The sequence below is a fragment of the Hyaena hyaena genome, unplaced genomic scaffold, assembly GCF_003009895.1.
Source record: "Hyaena hyaena isolate Hyena2069 unplaced genomic scaffold, ASM300989v1 scaffold_1897, whole genome shotgun sequence".
Classification (NCBI taxonomy): Eukaryota; Metazoa; Chordata; class Mammalia; order Carnivora; family Hyaenidae; genus Hyaena; species Hyaena hyaena.
Window position 1 is genome coordinate 69,578 of NW_024082531.1, and position 11,456 is coordinate 81,033.

The window sequence follows — 11,456 nt, forward strand, 5'->3', positions numbered from 1 at the left end:
TCTGGATTACAGCCTATTTTGTCTGATATAAGTATGCTTATCTCCATGTTCTTTTGGTTTCCACTTGTGTGGAGTATCTTTTTTCATCCCTTCACTTTAAGCCTATATTTTTTCTTTAAAGCTGAAATGAACCTCTTGTAGGCAGAATATAGTTAGGGATTGTTGTGTTGTTGTTTTAATACATCCAGCCACTTTGTGCCTTTTGATTGGTGAATTCAATTCATTTACATTTACAGTGATTACTGATATGTAAGGACTTATTACTGCCCTCTTATTGATTGGTTCCTGGTTGTTTTATATTTCCATTTTTAATTTTTCCCCTTCTTTCTGCCTATCTTTGTAAATTTATGGTTTTCCACATCTGTTTACTCTGTTTCCCCTTTTTTTTTTTGTATTTTGTAAATTCATTTTAGATTTTTGCTTTGTGGTTTCCTGAGGCTTACATAAAACATCTTATAGCTAAAACAGTCCATTTTGTGCTGACATCACCTTATCTACATTCATTTTTTAAAGCTTTCCCCTTTTACTCTTCCCCCTTTATATTTGTGATGTCATAAAAAGAGATAAATAGGCAAATCCTCTTTTTATGCTGTGTATTTGTTAACAAATCCTAGTAGCTATAATTATGTTTGGTTCTCTTTTCCTTTAACTTTCATACTATAATTAATTAACATACTATCCTATTATGGAATCGGAGATAGAATTGGAGTCTTCTAAATCTGGCTGTATATTTTTCATTTTATCAGTATGTTATATACTTTCATATGTTTTCATGTTTCTGATTAGTGCCTTTTTATTTCAGTTTGAAAAATTCCTTTCAGCATTTCTTCCAAGGCAAATCTAGTGGTGATGTATCTCCTCAGCTTTTATTTGTCTGTGAAAGTCTTTATTTCTCCTTCCTGTCTGAAGGATAATTTTTCTGGATAGAGTATTCTTAGCTAGCAATTTTTATTGTTCAGCATTTCAAATCTATCATTTTACTCTCTCGGTCTATGTAGTTTCTGCTGAGAAATGTGTTGATGGCCAAATGGGGGTTCCTTTGTAGGTTATAGTCTTTTTTTCCTCCCTAGCTGCCTTCTGTGTTATTTTTTTTTACCTTTGATTTTGGGTGGTTTCATTATAATGTGTCTTGGAGAAGGTCTTTTGGTACTGAGATGATAGAGTCATCTGTTAGCTTCTTGAACATAGATGCCAAAGTCTTTCCCCGAGCTTGGGAAGTTTTTAGCTACTGTTTCTTTAACTAAAATTTCTGCCCCCTTCTCCCTCTCAACTCTTTCTGGAATCCTGATTATATAAACGTTTGCCCTTCTGATTGAATCCCATTGATCATGTAGGTTTTCTTTGCTCTTTATTATTTTCTCTTTGTTTCATTGTAAATGTGTTGTTGCACAATTCCTCTTCTGCTAGTCATTTCTTGTATCTTTCATCTGCTCTACTACAGATGCTTTCTGTTGCATTCTTCATCTCATTCATTGAATTCTCCAGTTCCTGAATTTTTGTTTGGTTCTTTTTTATGGCTTCAGTCTGTTTTATAAGAGATTTTATAAGAGATTAGAAGAGATTTGGCTTGTGTATTTTTTTCTTAATTTCATTGATCTCTTTCTGGGGTATAGCTTCTTGAGTTTCTATAATACAGCTAGCTATTTTGAATTCTTTATCAGTAGATTGCATTATTCTGTGTCTTCGGGTTCAGTTGCTGGAGAATTTTTGATAGGATATTTTACAATACCATATTTCCTTGATTTTTTAAGTTCCTTGTATTTCTGAGTTGCTACTTTCTCATTTAAAGTACCTTTACTGGTTATACTGGTTATCTTCAGATGGTGTATCGTTTATTGGTGTTTTTTCTCTAGTGAGACCAGATTTATAAGGGATGGATCTGTTTTACTCTTGTTCCCTCTTGTGGCAGAATTCTTAACCTTCATGTTTTCTCTTGTAATTTGCCAAGCTGCCTGCAACAAAACTCTTTTTTTTTTTTTTTAAACAAAAGTTGGCACTGTAGCTCCAGTGTTTTCTCCCTTACCCACAGATCTGGACCGTTTTTATGGGAGCACTCAAATTACCTGACTTGCTCTCACTGCCACACTAGGAAGCACGCACAAAGAGCTGGCCACAGGATGGGGGTAGGTGTGAGGATTTAGCACTCAGGGTTTGAGGTTACCCAGGGGCCTGGTGGAGCAGTCTTTGATTGAGGTAATGCCAGAGGCTTCTGGGCAATTTCCTGCTGAGGTCCTAAGGCAAACAGCAGGGAGCATTCTTTTAAGGCCCTCTGATATTCATATTTGCTTAAGTCCCTCTCTTCTCCTTCTCTCTACTGATGGAGGTCCTTCCTCAGAAATCAGGGTGTCACTGGAGAGAAATAGGCTTCTCTGGCTACAATTGCACTGAGATAGCCAGACAGTCACTCAGTGCTTTTGTTTTCTACTCCTCCATGGGAGAGGTTGCCACTTTCCACCTCCTCTATAGGAAGGTCACTGCTGCTGCTGCCTCCAAACCGCTCAGATCCCTGCAGTGTCATCCTGGGGAAGGGGGTGGCTCTGATGAGTCCCTCCCTCTAGCCTGGATCCAAACTCTTCCCTATGTCACTCCAAAGGTCTGCTGGAATCTCCCTCAGGCAGGCTGGATTCTAATAATTTTCTCATGCATAGGTATCTACCCAAACGTGACACTCTCCACATTTTCCTCCTGACCACAGTAATTGGGGGGTGGAGCTAGTTTACAACTTCCTTGGATCCATAGCCATTACAGAAGTCTTATTTGTTTATTTTTGAATGCACAGGTGGGAGAGAATCTTCGTGGGTCCCTGGTTATAAGGTGTACTTTTGTTCGGTTATAGATGTCTAATTATTTAAAAAGTGGGGAAAGAAAAGAAGAACAAATTATGCTGCCATAATGCTGATGCAACTCTAGTTGGGTACTTTAACATACGTCTCTCAACAATGGATAGATCATTCATACAGAAAATCAGTAAGGAAACATTGGACTTAAACTACACAATAGATCAGATGTACCTGTTAGAAATAAGCCCATTGACCCAATCAATAGAGGGACACAGAGACTCAGAACACAGTGAAATGAGGCTTTAATCAAAGTTCTTGCAAGAGCAGTGTCTGATGGATGGGCATACATGGCGGTTACAGCATACAACTTATCTCCTAGCATGCAAGTCCCTCCCCTGGTTCCTCAATGGCTGAGTTCTACAGAGGCTACAGCCTTACCTGGAAGCTGCCGATACACATATAAGGCAAAAGGTAGTCTGACTGAAACAAATGTACATTCCCTAAGGTGACAGAGACTTTCAGTCCCTCCTCCCTTTGTTCTTTGGTGCATGCCCATTGCAAAGCCCATGAAAATAAGCCCACAAAATGAAGAGGGGAAGACGAACCAGGAAATGAAGTGTCTAAGGGTTTAGAACTCCATTGTGGGGATGGTGGGTTGTATGTATTTCCAACAGGTTGTAAACCTATTGTTAATAAGACAACACAGCTTTTATTTGGTGTGTATGAAAATGAATCATCTCTCTTCTCACAATCCCTCCTCTTCTTTTCTAAGTTGATTCCATTTTCATTTATATTTTCTTTATTTTTAAGGCCTCACTCAAACATGTTCAACAAGTGTTGGCTCTCCTCCTCACAGTCAGGTTTATCTTCCAATAATAATAGTTTATTTGGGGTATAAGACACAGATGTTTGTTTTATAAGGTCCTGGTCAGCCCTCCCCCTCTCTCTTCCCCTTGTTCCTTCTCAGGCCCTACCCTTATTGGCTTGATAGATCTAGGTACTGGATTGTCCATTCCTGATTGGTTCAATTCCATTGTATGAGGGGTGGACTATGGCCATATAATTCCTTGTGGGTCATACCTGTTAATGGTCTATTGCTTATTTTTAGTTTAGGTCTTTTGTCAAATTACTGAAGGAAATCTGAGGAGGATTAGGTGGTGTCTGTTATATTCTTTTTTTTTTTTTGACAAATAGTTTATTGTCAAGTTGGTTTCCATATAACACCCAGTGCTCATCCCCACAACTGCCCTCATCCATGTCCATCTCCCCCCTCCCCACACACACACCCATGAGTCCTCAGTTTGTTCTCAGCATTCAAGAGTCTTTCATGGTTTGCCTCTCTCCCTCTCCCCCACTATTTCCCCCCTTCTTCTCCCCCATGGTCCTCCGTTAAGTACCTCCTAATCCTCCTATACTATACGTGCAAACATATGATATTTCTCCTTCTCTGCCTGACTTATTTCGCTAAGCATAACACCCTCAAGGTCCATCCATGTTGCTACACATGGCCAGATTGCATTCTTTCTCATTGCCATGTAGTATTCCATGGTATAGATAAACCACATCTTCTTGATCCATTCGTCCGTTGATGGACACGTAGGCTCTTTCCATGTTTTGGCTATTGTTGAGAGTGCTGCTATGAACATTGGGGTACATGTGCTCCTAAGCATCAGCACTCCTGTATCCCTTGGGTAAATTCCTAGCAGTGCTATTGCTGGGTCATAGGGGAGTTCTAGTTTTAATTTTTTGAGGAAATTCCACACTGTTTTCCAGAGGGCTGCACCAGCTTACATTCCCACCAACAGTGTAGGAGGGTGCCCGTTTCTCCACATCCTCGCCAGCATCTAGAGTCTTCTGATTTGCTCATTTTAGCCACTCTGAGTGGCGTGAGGTGGTATCTCAGTGTGGTTTTTATTTGTATTTCCCTGATGAGGAGGGATGCTGAGCATCGTTTCGTGTGTCTGTTGGCCATCTGGATGTCCTCTTTGGAGAAGTATCTGTTCATATCTTCTGCCCATTTCTTTACTGGGTTGTTTTTTTTTTCAGGTGTGGAGTTTGGTGAGTTCCTTATAGATTTTGGATATTAACCGTTTATCTGATATGTCATTTGCAACTATCTTTTCCCATTCCGTTGGTTGCCTATTAGTTTTGTGGATTGTTTCCTTTGTCGTGCAGAAGCTTTTAATCTTGATGAAGTCCCAATAGTTTATTTTTGCTCTTGATTCTCTTGCTTTTGGGGACGTGTCAAATAAGAAGTTGCTCCGGTACAAGAGATCTGTATGTTGAAAACTATAGAAAACTTATTAAGGAAATTGAAGAAGACACAAAGAAATGGAAAAACATTCCATGCTCATGGATAGGAAGAATAAATATAGTTAAAATGTCATTACTACCCAAAGCAATCTACACATTCAATGCAATTCCAATCAAAATTGCACCAGCATACTTCTCAAAACTAGAACAAACTGTCCTAAAATTTGTATGAAACCACAAAAGACCAGGAATAGCCAAAGTAATATTGAAGAAGAAAACCAAAATGGGAGCTATCACCATCCCAGACTTTAGCCTCTACTACAAAGCTGTCATCATCAAGACAGTATGGTATTGGCACAAAAATAGACACATAGACCAATGGAATAGAATTGAGAACTCAGAGCTGGACCCAAAGGTATACAGCCAAGTAATCTTTAACAAAGCAGGAAAGAGTATCCAATGGAAAAAAGACAGCCTTTTTAAACAGATGGTGTTGGGAGAACTGGACAGCAACATGCAGAAGAATGAAACTAGATCATTTTCTCACACCATACACAAAAATAAACTCCAAATGGATAAAGGACCTGAACGTGAGACAGGAAACTATCAACACCCTAGAGGAGAAAGCAGGAAACAACCTCCTTGACCTCCACTGTCTGTTATATTCTTAACAGGAACCTTATGCCCGAGGGGATTTGCTGTGGTCAGCCACTTCAGCATTGTTCCAAAATGTGTTTTCTTTTCCATCCAGAGACCTCAGGTTCTAACCTTTCGCTCTCAACCTACTCAATCCTATCTTTGCCTATCGTATTTCTCCCTTTGAACACGTGACTTCTAGCTGCCATTAGGAAATGGGACCACAACCCATCTTAAATGCTTCCTGCTGAAAGGGGGTGATGACAGTGGTAAGGTTGTCAGGCCATGTTCAGAGCTCAATCCAGAAGTCTGAAATAATGGGGGAGTATTTGGAACATCTGGGCTAGCAAAATTTTCTTGGATGTCTTATTTTTCTGGCATATGTGATAGCTCCTACAAATGACATACAAAAATAATATTAGAGCCATAAGCATTATTATTCTAAATGCAATGCCTCCTAGGGAGGAGGTCACACCACAGGAAGGAAAGATGCATTGTAGCCATCCAAAAAGTCTCTGATGTGTTTCTTCATTTTTTAAAAATTAATTCAACTATAGTTTTTCTTCTCTCTTCCATGTTTATTTTGATCTTGTGATATTGTTGGTTAGAATAATTAGCACTTAAGGCACCTGGATGGCTCAGTTCGTTAAGCATCCAACTTTGACACAGTTCATGATCTTACGGTTGGTGGGGTTTGAGCCCTGCGTCGGGTTCTGTGGTGACAGCTCAGAGCCTGGAGCCTATTTCAGATTCTGTGTATACCTCTCTCTCTGCCCCTCCCCCACTTGTGCTCTGTCTCTCTCTGTCTCAAAAATAAATAAGTTATAAAAATTTTTCTAATAAAAATAAATTTTAAAAAAAGAATAATTAAGCACTTGAACTACTTTTTGTTTCTCAATCCGCAAATCTTCCTCTGGCCTTCCAGTCTCCATAGGAACAACTCCGTGAGGCATATTTAATTTTACCTCAAGGAGAGATTGATTTTTGATATCCAGATTACTATAAATTTAGGTAATTGTTTATCTGTCCTGGAGCTAGTAGCACTATAGTCTCTAATTTAATCATAATGTCTCTTTCTAGCATGGGAGTGGGGCTCTCTGGCATTATCAAAAAAGAAAGTAAAAAAAAAAAAAGTATCCCCATGTGCACCCTGGTGGCTGAGAGAAAAATTTAGCCATAAGTTTTCTGGAGACGCCTCTAACTGTTACACTGCATTTGAACAGTTGGCCAGGAGTGGAAAGGAGGGCAGAGAAGGTGGCTCTGGCGTCAAGAAGGAAATCAATTAGTTTTCCTTCTATATCCACCAGAGGTAACTGAGGCTCTGGGTTTCTATATAAGTAATTGGTTTGGGGAAAACACTATAAAGGGTCCTGGGCCCCATCAGTCCCTTTCGGGGACACTGGTTATCTGAGCTCTCACAGATTGAGGTCCCTGAGGACATTCAGATTTTCCAGTGACTGTCTTCAAACAAGGGGTACTTATGGGGTTTCGACTTCAATTGTCCCTTCTGAGGACATTCTTATTTCCAATGATCTGAATGGCCACATAAATGGCACTTGGTGCCAGGACCTTGGAAAATCTGGTGTGACATAGTACGTAAGGCTGAAACTATGGCCTCATATTTTTTCTTAAGCCTTCTTTCCTGTTCCTTCTTCTCTTCTTGATCTCAGTTGTAATATACCCATTTGGCAGCTGCTCTAGGGTCTCTTCCAGGCCAGCAGACAAATATTTGCAGCTTCCTTCAAATATCTGGGGCTGATTGAGTGACAAATTTGTCCTTTAGAATCATCTCAGCTTTAGGAGGATACCAGGGATATATTTAACTTTGACCTTTCCGGGAAGGCCACTAGGCTCTCATCCTGTGTCTGTAAAATAGTGGCTAATTTAGCATAATTTAAGGGTTTAATCTTAGACCTCCTTAACTTCTCCAAAACACAAGCTTGGAAGTGATGGTGATATCATTCCCCAATGAGATTATCTTAGTCCCAATTAGAATATTGGGACAGAACTGCCTGAACCCCAGTAGGGAACTGGGAGTTCCCAGTAGGACCTCCAGTCCCAGGATAATTAAGGAGTTCCTCATCCCAATATCTCTCAGCTGCTGCCAGAACACCATGCTTCTCTGTCTCGTTAAGAATCTGATTCAACAAAAGCATTGTATCTTTCCAGGTCAACCCAAACCTAATATTCTGAAAAGCTTCTATATATTTATTTGGATCATGAGAAAATTTACTTAGATTTCTTTTAGTTGTCTTAAATCTTGTAATGAAAAAGATACTTTTAATGTTATGGTGGTAACTCTCTGTGTTTCTCCTTCCAGCACTCTAGCTTCTTGTAGGGGAAACATGCCTATTACATTACAGGGAGGGCCTGGATAAGGTGGGCAGCAGGGAGCAGAAGTGCACGTTTTTAAGTCTGGGCATATAGATTGAGGACCCAAGGAGGAGGTTGAGATGGAAGACTTCCCTTCCTCCTTCTCTAGATCTGCTTTGGGTACAGGCAAGAGGCCCTTAGCTCCCTCCCTTCATTGTTGTGAACCCTTGGAAAGGGTTGCCAGTAGGCCAGGATCAACCTTATACTTCCCTCAATTATCTCTTAAGCCTCCTAAAACACTGAACTTAGGGGACTTTTCCTCATTTCACCTCATGTTTGCAAAACAAGTCCAATTGTAAGATAGTATTTTTACTGATACTTCCCTCTAGTGGCCAGGTTTCCTCCTCCAAGTTTGTAATGGGGCCAAGCTTCAGTGCAAAAGAAAATGAGTAGCTTTTTCTTTAGGGTTCATTGATCAAAGTCATCCCAATTTTTCAGAATGCATCCCAAAGGAGTATTGGTGTTCATTGGGGAATTGCCCATCTATAGGAAAAGAAGGAAAAGGTATCCTTTCTAGCTGGCCAGGAGAAACCTCATCTCTTGGCCCCTCGTTTTGGCAGGCTATGCAACTGGCAGCCAAAAGCCTTGTCAGTCTCTTGAGGTGTTGCAAGTAGTCACTTTGACCCAGGCTTGACCCTACCTCTGAGAGCTGACCTGGTTTTCTCTGGTTTCTCCTACATCTCTACATCTCTGTTTCCCGCCTGCAGGACTTTGGGAGTATTGACTATGACCAAGCAAGACTGCCTTGGTTGTTGAAGGATGCATTAATTTTATTTTGGCCCAACAGTAATTTACATATCAATCATAATAAAACTGTTCCTCTTTGCAAATATATTTTATTTATTTTATTTTTAAATGTTTGTTTATTTTTGAGAGAGAGAGAAAAGACAGTGGGGAGGGGCAGAGAGAGAGGGAGACTCAGAATCTGAAGCAGGCTCTAGGCTCCAAGCTGTCAGCCCAGAGCCTGGACATGGGGCTCAAAGTCACAAACCATGAGATCATAATCTGAGCCAGATGCTTAACTGACTGAGCTACCCAGGCACCTCACAAATATATTTGAAAAGGCTGTTATAAACCTTTTTTTTGCTAAGGATAAAATCAGCCTTTGAGGAGGGCTAAAAGGACCAAAGTCAAAGTCTATTCCCCTGCTTTTTTATTAGCAATGCCCACATAAATATGTTCCAGCCATGTGGTATCTACAGTATCTTGGTTGTTATACACTGGGCTCAGTGTAACAAAATGGCTCCCATGTATCCCAGTAAAAACCCTTCATATGCCATAGTCATCCATCCTTCATATGACACAGGCACCCATTCCTCTGCATTGCAGAAAAAACACAAATGTGGCAGCAAAGGCATTGCCATTATCTCCCCAGCCTTTGGATCAAAGGAGGGGCAATTTTAGCCAAGGTTTGAGCAAAACAACTCAAGCAAGCTCTCCTGCCCTTTTGGTTAAGATCATAGTTCTTTCCATCTTTTTTTGGGCAAAGGAGAGAAAAAAAAAACTTTTTTTTTTCTCAAAAGCAGACCAACAGTCCAAGAAAGGTTTGTCTTTTTAACAGAGATTAAAGCAGAATTTTAATCTTATACCAGTGTACTCTTAAAATCCATTCCTTTTAACCTTCGTCTATCCTGACCACACATAAAATTCCTTTCCAAAGATTCCCCTGCATAAACCTTGTATAACTTATCTTTGAGTCTATTGTCCTAAGCCATTCCTCTCCAAACAACCAATCTCATTTAGGACAAAATTCTTTTCTTTTACCTTCAACAAAAACATATTTCCATTTTTAATATTTTAAATATCTACTTTACATACAGAATTGCTTTCATTATTTCCATCAGTCTTAACTGCATTTAGCAGAAATTTAACTCTTAGAAACCTTAGTCTCAAGTGAAAACTAAGTAGTTACCAATTGTGAACTGTTACATCAGAATTCTTTAGATGGCAAATTTATGAATCTATTAAGCAGAAAGCATGGTTACCAACATTTAATTAGCCTTAGTTTCTTTGCAGTAAGAAGCTAAAAGTGTAAACCTATGTTTAGTAATCAATACTTTAGCATTTTATCTTATTAGATAGCAAATTAATTCAATCCCATTTACCTTGCAAGCAAAACTTTAAACATTCAGGCTACCAAAGACTTTGAAAGCTGTCTTAAAAATCACACCTCCCCCCACCCCGTGAAAGCTTTTGAGATAGAGTTAGCCATCATTTTAAGTCATCTTTTTGCTAACAAATTGCAACAGAGATAACAAGTTTATTTGACCTTCAGTACACCTAGGTAATAAAACAAAAATATTAAGGCACTAAGGCAGCCATGAGTTCCTCAAGGAAGGTCCCTGCCTGCATGTTTCAGGTGTCTATCAGTGGGCTGCAAGCTGTTAGATTTATTTAAGCCACTTTTCTCTTGCTTTTGTTTCTCTCATCATGCCCCATGCCCCGGGGGTCCTCTATTTCCCCCTTTCCTTTCAATAATCTTCTCCACAATAGTTACCATAATTTTTGCTGTTTTTGTCTCCTTATCCCTTTTTATAAATATATTTTGTGCCTCCCTGAGCAGTTCTATCTGCTTCTCATTCCATCCATCCATCTTCTAGAACTTTCTGGCAATATCAAACCAACTTTTAGTGATAAAATTAATTTTTAGGAGACCCTGACCCACTGGAGCCTCCATATCTAGGCCTGAATATTTCCTCATTTGATCTGTAAGCCTCTGTAAGAAAGTAGTTGGGGGTTCCTCCTTCTCTTGCTGTATCTCAAAAGCCTTGGCAACATTCTGATATCTTGGAGATCATTCCCTGATCCCTTTGATTATTAGCTCTCTTAAATTCTTAAATCTAACCTTCTCCCCAGGATTATTATTGTCCCAATCAGGATGTATATTGGGAAACTTCTGTTCAGCTGACTGAACACCCTGGCCTGGTGGGTGCTTTTTCTCCCAAATAGGCATTGTAGCCCTCCTGATCATTAATTCCTCTTTCCTCTCTGGTAAATAGGATATTCATGATAGACATCAGCTCAGCCCAAGAATAAATATTAGGTCCCAAAAACTGATTGTCCAGTCTGCCAAACCCAATGGATCTTCCAACAGTGCTTTTATTTCCTTCTTGAGATTCTTCACCTCTGTACTGGTGAGGGGAGTTATTGACAAAACCAATTTCTCCCTGTCCCAAAGGGACCTTCCTAAATGGGAATAACTTAGAACCCTTTCCCAAGCCCGTGGAGGTAAGAGAGAGGTTCTCTGTGTCCTTCTCGCATTGTTCCAGTTCCCTCCTAAGATTTGGATACAAACCAGTAGGCCAGGAGCTCATCCTAGTACTGTAACATTCACCCCAGTGGACTATCAGGGAAAATCTGAAGAGATTCCACCTCTTTCTGGGTAACCCTTCTCTTACACCTAAGCCTAGAATT

The 11,456-nt window shown here is 39.9% G+C and overlaps 1 pseudogene; it reads right to left on the reverse strand.

Moving 5' to 3' along the window:
* Window positions 1–2,518, reverse strand: part of LOC120226912 — a 29,201-nt pseudogene extending 26,683 nt beyond the window's left edge.
* Window positions 2,519–11,456: the final 8,938 nt, after the last annotated feature.